The following is a 13,134-nucleotide window of genomic DNA, read 5'->3' on the forward strand; positions in this document are numbered from 1 at the left end:
TTTTTGTTTTTAATCCATCTGTGAAAGGGATAAATTAGTTCATATAATAATTCTTCTATTGCAATGTTATGCCGGTGTTCTGTGAAAGGACCTAACTTTTCAAAAGAGCGAACCATGTCACTTCCTGTGACGTTTCATCAGCTGTTGCTCTCATTTTGCCCCTAATATACATGCGTGCCAGCGTCATCACATACCTGGCCGCATACGTCACGGTAAAACTATTTAGACTTGTGAAATTCTGAAACCATTGTATAGCGCATGTGTGGCCTTTTCTATCATAAATGTGGGTGTTTTATTAAACAATGTTTATTCAACACTGTATGTGCATAAATGAACGATGTTTATTCAACACTGTATGTGCATTATGGTGTGAAACAGAAATAAATGTATAGTTATTTAGAAATATTTATTTATATATAACCTCAAACGCATTTATTTCTCCAACATAGGTGTGTCCGGTCCACGGCGTCATCCTTACTTGTGGGATATTCTCCTCCCCAACAGGAAATGGCAAAGAGCCCAGCAAAGCTGGTCACATGATCCCTCCTAGGCTCCGCCTACCCCAGTCATTCTCTTTGCCGTTGTACAGGCAACATCTCCACGGAGATGGCTTAGAGTTTTTTAGTGTTTAACTGTAGTTTTTATTATTCAATCAAGAGTTTGTTATTTTGAAATAGTGCTGGTATGTACTATTTACTCAGAAACAGAAAAGAGATGAAGATTTCTGTTTGTATGAGGAAAATGATTTTAGCAACCGTCACTAAAATCCATGGCTGTTCCACACAGGACTGTTGAGAGCAATTAACTTCAGTTGGGGGAACAGTGAGCAGTCTCTTGCTGCTTGAGGTATGACACATTCTAACAAGACGATGTAATGCTGGAAGCTGTCATTTTCCCTATGGGATCCGGTAAGCCATGTTTATTACGATCGTAAATAAGGGCTTCACAAGGGCTTATTAAGACTGTAGACTTTTTCTGGGCTAAATCGATCATATTTAACACATATTTAGCCTTGAGGAATCATTTAATCTGGGTATTTTTTGTAAAATAATATCGGCAGGCACTGTTTTAGACACTTTATTCTATAGGGGCTTTCCCTAATCATAGTCAGAGCCTCATTTTCGCGCCGGTATGGCGCACTTGTTTTTGAGAACAGCATGGCATGCAGCTGCATGTGTGTGGAGCTCTGATACATAGAAAAGTCTTTCTGAAGGCATCATTTGGTATCGTATTCCCCTTTGGGTTTGGTTGGGTCTCAGCAAAGCAGATTCCAGGGACTGTAAAGGGGTTAAATATAAAAACGGCTCCGGTTCCGTTATTTTAAGGGTTAAAGCTTCCAAATTTGGTGTGCAATACTTTTAAGGCTTTAAGACACTGTGGTGAAAATTTGGTGAATTTTGAACAATTCCTTCATGTTTTTTCGCAATTGCAGTAATAAAGTGTGTTCAGTTTAAAATTTAAAGTGACAGTAACGGTTTTATTTTAAAACGTTTTTTGTACTTGGTTATCAAGTGTATGCCTGTTTAACATGTCTGAACTACCAGATAGACTGTGTTCTGAATGTGGGGAAGCCAGAATTCCTATTCATTTAAATAAATGTGATTTATGTGACAATGACAATGATGCCCAAGATGATTCCTCAAGTGAGGGGAGTAAGCATGGTACTGCATCATTCCCTCCTTCGTCTACACGAGTCTTGCCCACTCAGGAGGCCCCTAGTACATCTAGCGCGCCAATACTCCTTACTATGCAACAATTAACGGCTGTAATGGATAATTCTGTCAAAAACATTTTAGCCAAAATGAACACTTATCAGCGTAAGCGCGACTGCTCTGTTTTAGATACTGAAGAGCATGACGACGCTGATAATAATATTTCTGAAGGGCCCCTAACCCAGTCTGATGGGGCCAGGGAGGTTTTGTCTGAGGGAGAAATTACTGATTCAGGGAACATTTCTCAACAAGCTGAACCTGATGTGATTACATTTTAATTTAAGTTGGTACATCTCCGCATTCTGCTTAAGGAGGTATTATCCACTCTGGATGATTGTGACAAGTTGGTCATCCCAGAGAAACTATGTAAAATGGACAAGTTCCTAGAGGTGCCGGGGCTCCCAGAAGCTTTTCCTATACCCCAGCGGGTGGCGGACATTGTTAATAAAGAATGGGAAAGGCCCGGTATTCCTTTCGTCCCTCCCCCCATATTTAAAAAATTGTTTCCTATGGTCGACCCCAGAAAGGACTTATGGCAGACAGTCCCCAAGGTCGAGGGAGCGGTTTCCACTTTAAACAAACGCACCACTATATCCATAGAGGATAGTTGTGCTTTCAAAGATCCTATGGATAAAAAATTAAAAGGTTTGCTTAAAAAGATGTTTGTTCAGCAGGGTTACCTTCTACAACCAATTTCATGCATTGTCCCTGTCGCTACAGCCGCATGTTTCTGGTTCGATGAGCTAATAAAGGCGGTCGATAGTGATTCTCCTCCTTATGAGGAGATTATGGACAGAATCAATGCTCTCAAATTGGCTAATTCTTTCACCCTAGACGCCACTTTGCAATTGGCGAGGTTAGCGGCTAAGAATTCTGGGTTTGCTATTGTGGCGCGCAGAGCGCTTTGGTTAAAATCTTGGTCGGCTGATGCATCTTCCAAGAACAAGCTATTTAACATTCCTTTCAAGGGGAAAACGCTGTTTGGCCCTGACTTGAAAGAGATTATCTCTGATATCACTGGGGGTAAGGGCCACGCCCTTCCTCAGGATCGGCCTTTCAAGGCAAAAAATAAACCTAATTTTCGTCCCTTTCGTAGAAACGGACCAGCCCAAAGTGCTACGTCCTCTAAGCAAGAGGGTAATACTTCTCAAGCCAAGCCAGCTTGGAGACCAATGCAAGGCTGGAACAAGGGAAAGCAGGCCAAGAAACCTGCCACTGCTACCAAGACAGCATGAAATGTTGGCCCCCGATCAGGGACCGGATCTGGTGGGGGGCAGACTCTCTCTCTTCGCTCAGGCTTGGGCAAGAGATGTTCTGGATCCTTGGGCACTAGAAATAGTCTCCCAAGGTTATCTTCTGGAATTCAAGGGACTTCCCCCGAGGGGGAGATTCCACAGGTCTCAGTTGTCTTCAGACCATATAAAAAGACAGGCATTCTTACATTGTGTAGAAGACCTGTTAAAAATGGGAGTGATTCATCCTGTTCCATTAAGAGAACAAGGGATGGGGTTCTACTCCATTCTGTTCATAGTTCCCAAAAAAGAGGGAACGTTCAGACAGGAAGGTCAATTCATGACCATGGTGGATTTAAAGGATGCGTATCTACATATTCCTATCCACAAGGAACATCATCGGTTCCTAAGGTTCGCATTCCTGGACAAGCATTACCAGTTCGTGGCGCTTCCTTTCGGATTAGCCACTGCTCCAAGGAATTTCACAAAGGTACTAGGGTCCCTTCTAGCTGTGCTAAGACCAAGGGGCATTGCTGTAGTACCTTACTTGGACGACATTCTGATTCAAGCGTCGTCCCTTCCTCAAGCAAAGGCTCACACGGACTTTGTCCTGGCCTTTCTCAGTTGAACGTGGAAAAGAGTTCTCTATCTCCGTCAACATGGGTTCCCTTCTTGGGAACAATAATAGACTCCTTAGAAATAAGGATTTTTCTGACAGAGGCCAGAAAAACTTCTAGACTCTTGTCGGATACTTCATTCTGTTCCTCTTCCTTCCATAGCTCAGTGCATGGAAGTGATCGGGTTGATGGTAGCGGCAATGGACATAGTTCCTTTTGCGCGCATTCATCTAAGACCATTTCAACTGTGCATGCTCAGTCAGTGGAATGGGGACTATACAGACTTGTCTCCGAAGATACAAGTAAATCAGAGGACCAGAGACTCACTCCGTTGGTGGCTGTCCCTGGACAACCTGTCACAAGGGATGACATTCCGCAGACCAGAGTGGGTCATTGTCACGACCGACGCCAGTCTGATGGGCTGGGGCGCGGTCTGGGGATCCCTGAAAGCTCAGGGTCTTTGGTCTCGGGAAGAATCTCTTCTACCGATAAATACTCTGGAACTGAGAGCGATATTCAATACTCTCAAGGCTTGGCCTCAGCTAGCGAGGGCCAAGTTCATACGGTTTCAATCAGACAACCATCAGGGGGGAACAAGGAGTTCCCTAGCGATGGAAGAAGTGACCAGAATCATTCTATGGGCGGAGTCTCACTCCTGCCACCTGTCTGCTATCCACATCCCAGGAGTGGAAAATTGGGAAGCGGATTTTCTGAGTCGTCAGACATTGCATCCGGGGGAGTGGGAACTCCATCCGGAAATCTTTGCCCAAGTCACTCAGCTGTGGGGCATTCCAGACATGGATCTGATGGCCTCTCGTCAGAACTTCAAAGTTCCTTGCTACGGGTCCAGATCCAGGAATCCCAAGGCGGCTCTAGTGGATGCACTAGTAGCACCTTGGACCTTCAAACTAGCTTATGTGTTCCCGCCGTTTCCTCTCATCCCCAGGCTGGTAGCCAGGATCAATCAGGAGAGGGCGTCGGTGATCTTGATAGCTCCTGCGTGGCCACGCAGGACTTGGTATGCAGATCTGGTGAATATGTCATCGGCTCCACCTTGGAAGCTACCTTTGAGACGAGACCTGCTTGTTCAGGGTCCGTTCGAACATCCGAATCTGGTTTCACTCCAGCTGACTGCTTGGAGATTGAACGCTTGATCTTATCGAAGCGAGGATTCTCAGATTCTGTTATCGATACTCTTGTCCAGGCCAGAAAGCCTGTAACTAGAAAGATTTACCACAAAATTTGGAAAAAATATATCTGTTGGTGTGGATCTAAAGGATTCCCTTGGGACAAGGTTAAGATTCCTAAGATTCTATCCTTCCTTCAAGAAGGATTGGAAAAAGGATTATCTGCAAGTTCCCTGAAGGGACAGATTTCTGCCTTGTCTGTGTTACTTCACAAAAAGCTGGCAGCTGTGCCAGATGTTCAAGCCTTTGTTCAGGCTCTGGTTAGAATTAAGCCTGTTTACAAACCTTTGACTCCTCCTTGGAGTCTCAATTTAGTTCTTTCAGTTCTTCAGGGGGTTCCGTTTGAACCCTTACATTCCGTTGATATTAAGTTATTATCTTGGAAAGTTTTGTTTTTAGTTGCAATTTCTTCTGCTAGAAGAGTTTCAGAATTATCTGCTCTGCAGTGTTCTCCTCCTTATCTGGTGTTCCATGCAGATAAGGTGGTTTTACGTACTAAACCTGGTTTTCTTCCAAAAGTCGTTTCTAACAAAAACATTAACCAGGAGATTATCGTACCTTCTCTGTGTCTGAAACCAGTTTCAAAGAAGGAACGTTTGTTGCACAATTGGGATGTTGTTCGCGCTCTAAAATTCTATTTAGATGCTACAAAGGATTTTAGACAAACATCTCCCTTGTTTGTTGTTTATTCCGGTAAAAGGAGAGGTCAAAAAGCAACTTCTACCTCTCTCTCTTTTTGGATTAAAAGCATCATCAGATTGGCTTACGAGACTGCCGGACGGCAGCCTCCCGAAAGAATCACAGCTCATTCCACTAGGGCTGTGGCTTCCACATGGGCCTTCAAGAACGAGGCTTCTGTTGATCAGATATGTAGGGCAGCGACTTGGTCTTCACTGCACACTTTTACCAAATTTTACAAGTTTGATACTTTTGCTTCTTCTGAGGCTATTTTTGGGAGAAAGGTTTTGCAAGCCGTGGTGCCTTCCATTTAGGTGACCTGATTTGCTCCCTCCCTTCATCCGTGTCCTAAAGCTTTGGTATTGGTTCCCACAAGTAAGGATGACGCCGTGGACCGGACACACCTATGTTGGAGAAAACAGAATTTATGTTTACCTGATAAATTACTTTCTCCAACGGTGTGTCCGGTCCACGGCCCGCCCTGGTTTTTTTAATCAGGTCTGATAGTTTATTTTCTTTAACTACAGTCACCACGGTACCATATGGTTTCTCCTATGCAAATATTCCTCCTTAACGTCGGTCGAATGACTGGGGTAGGCGGAGCCTAGGAGGGATCATGTGACCAGCTTTGCTGGGCTCTTTGCCATTTCCTGTTGGGGAGGAGAATATCCCACAAGTAAGGATGACGCCGTGGACCGGACACACCGTTGGAGAAAGTAATTTATCAGGTAAACATAAATTCTGTTTTCTGTTTCACGCATAATGCACATGCAGTGTTGAATAAACATTGTTTATGGACATACAGTGTTGAATAAACATTGTTTAATAAAACACCCCCATTTATGATAGAAAAGGCCACGCATGCGCTATACAATGGTTTCAGAATTTCACAAGTCTAAATAGTTTTACCGTGACGTATACGGCCAGGTATGTGATGACGCTGGCCCGCATGCCTATTAGGGGCAAAATGAGAGAAACAGCTGATGAAACGTCACAGGAAGTGACATGGTTCGCTTTTTTACAAAGTTTGGTCCCTTCACAGAACACCAGCCCATTTGAAAATCTTGAAGTCCAGCCCCTTTAAAGCCCTTAGAAAGCCTATGTAGAGAGTGGGTGTGACTGCTCTATACATCATAACCCAGCCAAAATTGGAAATGAAGGGGGGCAGAAGAACAGACAATACCAATTATGATTATAAATCTTTTATTATAAAAAATATATACCCTTTTAAAAAAAAATAATTACATGGTTTTACTTGCAAACTAATATATTTTTTATTGCAACATTCTTATAGTCTGAAATTTACAATCACTTTAATGTCCCTTTAACATTAAATGCTCTGTCTGAACTGTGAAAGTTTAATTTTGAGCTTCTAACGTTTTATTATTATCACACAACCTTTATTATGATCTCACTAATTTAAACATTAAGAATAGTTACTGTGGCCGATTTATTAAAGTGCGGACGGACATGATACAATGTAGCAAATCATGTCCGCCGCACATCGATAAATGTCGACAGCGTACACTGTCGGCATTTATCATTGCACAAGCAGTTCTTGTGAACTGCTTGTGCAATGCCACCCCCTGCAGATTCGTGGCCAACCGGCCACTAGCAGGGGGTGTCAATCAGCCCGATCGTATAAGATCGGCCGGATTGATGTCCGCAGCCTCAGAGCAGGCGGACACGTTATGGAGCATAACTGCTGTTTCTGATTAGCCTGAAGGAATGGAGCTTGATAATTCTGCCCCACTGTCTTAAAATCAATAAATAAAAACAACCCTCAAAAAATTACTATTTCTGGTCTTATTTATTTAATTTTCATATCCATAGAAATATCAAGACGGCCTGACAGAATGTGTAATACTGAGGCTGAAAATGTAAAAGTAAATCCTATAAAAAAAATTCATGCTAAAAGTTCCTTTATTTGTCTGCAGCATTCGCCGCGCTGAGCTCCTCAGACAGCCCACGGCAGAATGCTATTTTATCATTGAGGTGTTTTTAGCCAATGGCGTGCTAGCTATCCAGCAAAATGCCAGCTGGCACGCACGGCTTTTGGCTAAAAGGTGGAAACGTCACCTCACTGAAAAATAGTGTTCTGCCGTGGGCTGCCTGAGGTGCTCAGCGCGGTGAACGCTTCTGACAAATAAGAAACTTCTAAGCATCAAGTATTTTATACTTCATGACTGAAAGTTCCCTTTAGTTGTTCCATTGGTAAATAATAGCATTCTAAAACGCTAGGATTTACTATCACTTTAAAGGGTGAAGGAAACAATAGCAATTACTTTATGAATCTGAGAATACCAGCTAGTTACCTGTTCAGTGTTAAGTGGCATATATAATTTAGTAAAAGCTGTGGAATTTATTACATCTACAGCATGTTCTGAGAATAGTTACTCAATGTGCTATCTGGAGAAGAGACTCCAAATAGTCTGTCACACTATGTTCAATGCTGCTTTTGTAAAATGGTTAAAAGTCAGAGCAGAAAACATTTACTTCATAAAAAAAAGTCCCTGCCAACATTTAATCATTGTAGCATGCTGCTTGATTAATGTTATATTTTTCTTCAATAAGTCATTTTTCAATTAAACCAATTTCCAAGTGTTGTAATAAATATATTCTTTTTGACATAAAAATTGATCTAATGATTGCTTCACATTCTTTTTAGTTCAGACGTTTATGCTCTGGACTGCCCACATCCACACACATTATTTTACCAGCAAAGTTTCTCTCTCTCTCACTTCTAAAGCAGTTGCGTCTCCAGAACTTAATTAAGGGGGGGGGGGTACTTCCCAGGCCAGAGGCCCACCAGTGTTTTCTGGGCGGGGCTGTGATGGAGGGGCTGGGTATTAAGTGGAGGACGGTGTGGTTGGATGTTCGTTGGGTGGGTTGAGTAGAGCCGAGGGAAGCCTGTACACAGAGGTGATGGGAAAAACAAGCAATAATCATAGTTGGCGGGCAGATGGGGCTCAGCCGTTATGTAGGGGGGCTAGTACCCCTCTGGTGACATTACTGTTCAAAACCCATGGCAAATTCTCAACATATGGGATGGTTAGGAGGTATGCCATTTTGATCTTTGTTACCTTGGCAGCTAGGATAATTCTGTTTTCTTTACTTGTACTTAATGATTTTGCATATACTTTCCCCAGACTATCTGGGGGGTGGAGACTGGTGGTCTAGTCAGGTATATCTGTGAGCAGTGTGGTCGTAAACTGGGACGGAGTCACTTCGGCGGTAGGGTTTGGGGAGTGGGTGGCATTGGGGTGGGAGTTGGCAGAGATGAGTTGCAGGGTGGCTAGACAGTTCGCAGCAAACCTTCTATAAGATTGTGGAGAACTTTAGAAGGGACAGAGGGCAGAGCTCCCAAACCATTACAATCATACAAAATGCAGCCTGGTTGGGACCTCTTCATGCAAACCCACAGCATTTCTCAGGTACTTTCTAAGATCGCCTGGAGAGTTAAAATAGCTCATGGCTGGAGTTGTGACAACCTGGCAACAGAATCAGGGTAGGTAAGAGGTGGAGTCAGGGTGTGCTACTGGCTGGTGTGACTGAACGGTCCCTATTATCATATTTAAAAACCAGGGTATTTATAGCCACAGGAGAAACAGTAGAACAGAACTTTAAAAAAAACATTGTGCAAAATAGGGGTCAGTAAGGAACTCTGTGTATGTGTCTGGATCTGTGTATATGTAAGAAAGGTTTGTGGGGCTATGCCAAAATGTTTATTTAAAAAGGTGGTCTACCCCGTTTTAAATGTAAATCATACCATCAACATATTATGCATTTATAATAAACCAAACATACATCCTTACAGGAAAATACAGCATTCCGTTTATTCAGCTGAAACTAGAGGAAATCTTGTTATGGGAGTTGAAGACTTATTTTCATTAGATATGCATCAAATGTGTAATCCTAATTTAATCAGAGTTCACCAGGTGACATCTCAATAAAGACTTTACACTTGACCTGCACTTTGCACCTGCAGTACACATCTGTGCACTGTTAACTAAATAAGCAGTAATCTGATCCGTAAGAGGTTTTTACCAACCTAACTCTCCATCCTGTTCTGATTATCAAGTAAAACAGGTTTGTGCAGCAGTCTCACTTGACAGTGCACATTGGACTAGCAATTTAGAGAACGCGTACAGAGCTTTTTAACCATGTTTAGTTAATATGTTAGGTGAACTATGAGCACAAGCAAAATGGCCCGCATTACTTTATTACTAATGTTTTGTATTAGCTACGAAAAATCTATATCAAAGTAAAAGAAAAAGACTTTTAGAGATTTGAAGGAAAATGCAATAAACATTTGCAGCATTTACAGACATATATACACATATAAACACATAAATACACATATATAGACATTTATAAAAGTGCATTGGAGCCCTCGGCAGTTAAGTAGATGAAAAAATATAAAATCATATTTATGCAATATTCATATTAAATCAAGTGTTATACTGTGTATTTACTGTAAATGTGTCACATTCCAATATTCTTCACATAGCAGAATATATTTTTAAATAGATGTTCCTATATATATGTATATATATATATATATATATATATATGTTTATATATCTATACCTATATATAATCATCCTATACTATAAATGGCCAAGTGTGTTTGTTCGAAGCTGTCATGCGCAGTAGAGACAGCACGAGGACAAACACACCTGGCCTTAAATCCCTACTTGATCTGCCGACTGCCGCGAGCAGAAGTGGCCGTGGCCGAGCGTGCACAGGGCATAGCCGAACGTGAAGGGGGCGTGATCTAGCGTGAAGGCCTGTGAAGGTGGCGGAGCCTAGCGTGAAGGTGCGTGAAGGGGGCAGGGCTGTGAAAGGCCGTGGAGAGAGCTCAAACAGCTCAAAAGAGGGGAGAGAGGGGAGAGAGAGGAGAGAGATCAAGAGGGGAGAGAGAGATCAAAAGGGGAGAAAGAGAGAGGGGGAGAGAGAGAGAAAGAGAGGAGATGTGGAGAGAGAGGGGAGAGAAAGAGGGGAGAGAGAACGAGAGAGGGGGAGAGAGAGAGAGGATAGAGAGAGAGGGGAGAGAGAGGAGAGAGAGAGAAGGGAGAAAGAAAGAGAGAGGGGGAAGGTAGAGAGAGAGGGGAGAGAGAGAGAAGAGAGAGGAGAGAGAGAGGCGAGAGAGAGAAGGGAGAGAGAGAGGGGAGAGAGAGGGGAGATGTGGAGAGAGAGAGAAGGGAGAGAAAGAGGGGAGAGAGAACGAGAGAGGGGGGAGAGAGAGAGAGGATAGAGAGAGAGGGGAGAGAGAGGAGAGAGAGAGAAGGGAGAGAGAGGGGAGAGAGAGAGATATAGAGAGGGGGAGAGGGGGGGGGGAGAGAGAGACAGAGGGGGGAGATAGAGAGAGAGAGAGAGTGGAGAGAGAGAGGGGGGAGAGGGGGGAGAGAGAGAGGGGAGAGAGAGAGGGGAGAGAGAAAGAGGTTGTGGATGGAGAGAGAGAGATGGGAGAGAGATGGGAGAGAGAGACAGAGGGGGGAGAGAGAGAGAGAGAGGAGAGAGAAATAGAGGGGAAGAGAAAGAGAGAGAGGAGAGAGAGGGGAGATAGAAAGAGGGGGAGAGAGAGAGGGGAGAGAGAGAGAGGTTGAGAGAGAGAGGGGAGAGAGAGAGAGAGGGGAGAGAGGGAGAAAGAGACATGAGAGAGAGAGAGAGAGAGAGAGAGAGAGAGAGGGGAGAGAGAGAGGGGAGAGAGAGGGGAGATAGAGAGAGATAGAGGGGAGAGGAGAGAGAGGAGAGAGAGAGCGGGGAGAGGAGAGAGAGAGGAGAGAGAGAGGGGAGAGAGAGAGAGAGGGGAGAGAGAGAGAGGTTGAGAGAGGGAAGAGAGAGAGAGGGGAGAAAGAGAGATAGGGGAGATAGAGAGAGAGGGGAGATAGAGAGAAAGAGAGAGGGGAGAGAGAGAGGGGAGAGAGAAAGAGAGAGGCGAGAGAGAGAGGGGAGAGAGAGAGGGGAGTGAGAGAGAGGGGAGAGAGAGTGGGGAGAGATAGAGGGGATATAGAGAGAGAGAGGGTGGGAGAGAGAGAGAGGGGGAGAGAGAGGGGGAGAGAGAGAGGGGGGAGAGAGAGAGGGGGGGAGAGAGAGAGAGAGGGGAGATGGAGAGAGAGAGAGAGAGAGAGAAAGAGAGAGGGGAGATGGAGAGAGGGGAGATGGAGAGAGAGAGGGGAGAGAGAGAGAAAGAGAGAGGGGAGATAGAAAGAGAGGGGAGATAGAGAGGGAGAGAGAGCGCAAAAGAGGGGGGGAAAGAGAGAGAGTGCAAAAGAGAGGGGGGAAAGAGAGAGTGCAAAAGTGAGGGGGAGAGAGAGAGCTTAAAAGAGAGGGGGAGAGAGAGCGCAAAAGAGAGGGGGTAGAGAGAGAAAGCAAAAGAGAGTGGGAGGGAGAGAACGCAAGGTGTGGGACCACTGTACTGCAAAAAATGGCCTGTGTGAACGGGCTTTAGGACTAGTGTATATATAATAGGTATAAATATATATTTTACCAAATTTCCATCATATATATATATATATACGTATATATATATATATATATATATATATATATATATATATATATATATATATATATATATGTGAATAAATAAAACATATTCTGCTATGTGAAGAACGTTGGAATGTTAAATATTAATATTTTCATGTCAGGTTATCGTGTAAGTTTTTTTTTTTTTCTTGTTTTTTTTTTTGCTCCATTGGCTACTATGAGGTATAGGTTATCGCACACAATATATTCTAAGTTTGGCGTTTTATACATGTCAAGTTAGTGCAAGAATGAAAACGGTTTATTTTCAACTCATAATATGAGCGCAACCCAATGCGTGCCAAAAAATTACTTCTAGCGCAGTTAACACTCAAGTGGGGGCGTTAAATAGTGATCCACTAGTAATCTAGCCCTATATGTTTTAATAAATAAATAATTTTTTTTATTGAACAATATTGTTTGAGTGCCATTTTTTCTATTGCTAATTACTCCTATTTAGTTTTTTTTTAGAATAGCAGCTTTAACAAGATATTGTTCTAAATCTCTTTTTCTTGTGGAACTGCTGCTACTTTGTGTTTTGTACCATATATCAGTTTAATTATGTTACCCCCTACTCAGGTACCTAGCGTTAAGGAATAAGGCAGCCCTACTTACAAACAGGTAAATGTGGGCATCTCACAGTACTAACTGCAGTGCTGAAAGCCTCCTTTTTATATTATGATCGTATTCTGATAACTAACATTTTATACACATTAACAAACTGATTTCTGTATCATATTTCTGTAAACGTTGGTGGATTTTTTTGTCTATGAAACCAACTAGGAAAAAAAAAGTGTATTTAGGCATTAGGCGTTCATTAGCTAAATGGCCTTATGCTTCCAGCCTTGGTAGTCAATAAGATCAGTCCTTGTAAGACTCTTAACTTAAAGGGACATTATACACTCATTTTTTTCTTTCATGATTCAGCTAGAACATGTGCTTTTAAACAACTTTCCAATTTACTTTAATCATCTAATTTGTTTTGTTCTCTTTGTATCCCTTATTGTAACGGATACCTAGATAGGCTCAGGATTCCAATTTTCTTGGGTTAGCCAATCACATGAGGTATACATATTCAGCCACCAATCAGCAGTTTGGTGGCTGAATATGTATACATCATGTTATTGGCACACCCGATGTTCATTTAGCTCCCAGTAGTGCATTGCTTTTTCAAACAAAG

At 42.9% G+C, this 13,134-nt stretch overlaps 1 protein-coding gene across 1 annotated transcript in view; it reads right to left on the minus strand.

Moving 5' to 3' along the window:
• AKAP12 (A-kinase anchoring protein 12) overlaps window positions 1-13,134 on the minus strand; it is a 234,514-nt gene that overhangs the window by 68,141 nt on the left and 153,239 nt on the right. The window lies entirely within an intron of this gene.

Source organism: Bombina bombina, chromosome 4 (genome assembly GCF_027579735.1).
Source record: "Bombina bombina isolate aBomBom1 chromosome 4, aBomBom1.pri, whole genome shotgun sequence".
Classification (NCBI taxonomy): Eukaryota; Metazoa; Chordata; class Amphibia; order Anura; family Bombinatoridae; genus Bombina; species Bombina bombina.